Source organism: Mus pahari, unplaced genomic scaffold (assembly GCF_900095145.1).
Source record: "Mus pahari unplaced genomic scaffold, PAHARI_EIJ_v1.1 scaffold_10324_1, whole genome shotgun sequence".
Taxonomy (NCBI): Eukaryota; Metazoa; Chordata; class Mammalia; order Rodentia; family Muridae; genus Mus; species Mus pahari.
This window is the reverse complement of record NW_018392113.1, coordinates 10,665-13,793: the sequence shown is the minus strand read 5'-3', so window position 1 is coordinate 13,793 and position 3,129 is coordinate 10,665.

Here is a 3,129-nt window from a genome sequence, read left to right as displayed (position 1 = left end):
CTACTCTCTATCCAGAAGTAGACCTTTGTCCCCCTCAGGGACAAATACCTTTTCCCATTCTCCCTTGTTCCCTTCTCCTCCTTGCTCCATCTAGTCCCCTGTGTCTTTCTTTTAGTCCCTGCCTTTTGACCCTATGGGACAAATGAATCTCTTTTGTGCTGATCTTGGGGGTCCTGAGCAAACACCCTTTCATCCTGTCCTTGACAAAGTCTGTCCCTGAGGATGGGAACACCTTAGTCCTACTTACAGGTAAGTACATTACAAGTACCCATCACTGTGCACTGATAACAATATGCTACTGTCTACTCTGACTACAGCATCTTGCTAGTACCCCCACATTCTGGTTATGGCTTATTTATTCTCTTGACAGGTTAGAATGGCAGGAGAGGCCTAACCTGTGGGAAAGGGGCTGATGTCTTGGGGCTACATCTCTGATATTCTGGAGACAAAGTCGTCTCTTCCCCCTACCATACACACACTGTCACATTCTTACTGTTGTCTTTTCTAAGCCCTGAACATAATTCCTGACTCAGGTTTCTGTGCTAACATATCTCGAGAAGAGGAGGAGACAGAGGAGAGCAGCCACCTTTGCCACTCGATAGCTACCAGGGAAGCTTATACTCTAGAGCCCTGATGTCATACTGCATCGAAAACAGGAAAGAATGAGTCAAGGTCACCCAGGGGAACAGAGTCTGTGAAAAATCCAATCTGCTCCCCTCAGAGCTAGGACACACCCATTTCTATGAGAGGAGCACCCAGGTCCATTTTTCAGTTACAAGGGAAATCCAGGGAGACCCTCATCCTGGGGCAACCAACGGTACAAGGCACCATGTGTGCTGCATATATGTGTGTGGATGTGTTCTCATGTGTGTTTGCCTGTGTGTTTGCACAGGGGTCAGTCTGCATGCATGTGTGCTTGTGTGTAACTGATGACACAATACTTGTAGCTACATACTAGCCTCTAAAGTTAACAGTGAGTTATGAAGAGCTTGAGTTCGGCAGGTTCTTAGGCCAGTGAAATGCTGTGGTAAATGAGAAATGATCAAATCACTGTGAGGAGAAGAGTGTTGAACACAGGACAGAAAGGACAGCACAGAGACAATCGTCACGTACTGCATATCCCAAGAGAGTAAAGGGAGAAAGGCCTGGCATGTGCCTTTTGCTATAGTTATCTTTTCCATGTCTTTCTATAGTGAATCCATGATTAACCAGGAAAGTAAAAGGCTTACTGTAAACATGATAGCTTGGAAGAGTTTTAGCTCTCTGTAGCTATAAAGAGGCAGTAACTGTGTGAAGGTCTGTGCTTGCAGCCAACCTCATTGTAAACAATAAGTAATTGCAGGCCTTTCCCAGTAGTTCAGCATCATCTTCCTAACAGGAACCTAGTGTGGCAGTTCCTTAGGAGGTCCAGCCAGCAACTGGCCAATGCAGATAGGGATGCTTGGGGCCAACCATCAGACTGAGCTCTGAGAAGCTGGTGGGATACTGGTCGAAAGATTGGAGGAGCAGAGAAGGACTGCAACCCCAATGGAAGAACAACACAGTCTGTCCTGACAGCCCAGTTCTCTCAGAGTCTAGACAACCAAGCAAGGAACGTGCCTGAAGGGATCCATGGATCCAAATACATATGTAGCAGAGGACAGCCTTGCCTAACTGCAATGGGAGGGGAGGTCCATGGTCCCAGGGAGGTGTGGTGCCCCACAATAGGGAGATGCTGGAACACTGGGCACCAGAGTATGGATAGGTAGGGGAGTACCCTCATAGAGGCCAAGAGGAGGGAGGAGGGCAGATGTGGGATGTGGGATTGGGGGAGGTGTAACCAGGAAGTGGGATTTCAGGGATGGGGGTGGGGGTGTGGGTGAAGGGGGTAACTGGGAAGGAGAATATCATGACATGTAAACGAGTGGAATGATTAATAAAAAAGGAAAGAAATGGGAAAGAATTTTTTAAAAAACAACAGATTCAGCAAAGAAAAAAGAAAGAAAGAGAAGAGAAGAGAAGAGAAGAGAAGAGAAGAGAAGAGAAGAGAAGAGAAGAGAAGAGAAGAGAAGAAGAGAGAAGAGAAGAAGAGAGAAGAAAAGAAAAGAAAAAGCGACACAGAGACCTAAGATCAGCTCAAGTTTGTGAACATTGGAATGTCTTTGTGTGTATGTGCCTGCAACATGTGTGGGTGTGGAAACACATATATTTTGGGCTTGGGTGGCTATAACATGGAATATATATAGAATATATTGAGTTGATATTTCTCTTTGCCCATCTTCTTTTCATAGGGTCCCAGGTATCTTAAAGATTCCCCACAGGTTGGAATCCAGTGCCCTCCTGTGTCTGTTCTTTAATTACTTCACCCAGTGCTGAGCTCAGCAGAGCCAGTCATAAATCACCCCTCCCACATCCTGCTTATCCTCCTAAGAGCAGGGAATGGTACAGACCTTTCAAAACCATAATTCTGAAAGCCTGAGGAAGCTTTGAGTGGCAAAGTGTCACTGCCTTCTAGTTAAGGTATCACAGTGGAGAATTATGAATGATGTGTGTCATTTTCTGTGTATCGACCTCAGAAATTTATGACTTAATACATAATGTCATTATGGATAATGTTACTGTTGTGATCATAAAAAGAAAAAGAAATTTAAAAATATGTTCTATGTGGGTGTGGAGGAAGGGATGCATCAGTGGGCCCATGTCAAGGCATCCCTTCCCCCACACCCACATAGAGAGACCCTGAGAGACCAGCCACAGGATGGTATAGTATAGAATAGAGTTTAATTGGGGAATGGAGAGGGGAGTTAAGAGAGTAGCAGAGGCAGAGAAAAGCAGAGACAGACAGACAGACAGACAGACAGACAGACAGACAGACAGACAGACAGAGTAGAGAAGTAGAGAAAGTCCATGTCCACGTGGAGAGAGGGGGGAGGGAATGGGAAGAGAGGGAAGCAAGGGGGAAACAGGCAAGAGAGAGACAAGAGAGGGAGGACATGGAGGAGGGGACACATGGCCACTTTTATAGTGGTCCAGGCCTACCTGGCTGTTGCTAGGTAACTGTGAGGAGGAAGAGCATACCTGGTTTCTGCCAGGAACTGTGGGGGTGGAAGTTAGACAGAAGGCCAACAGTTACCACAATTGATTTTAAAA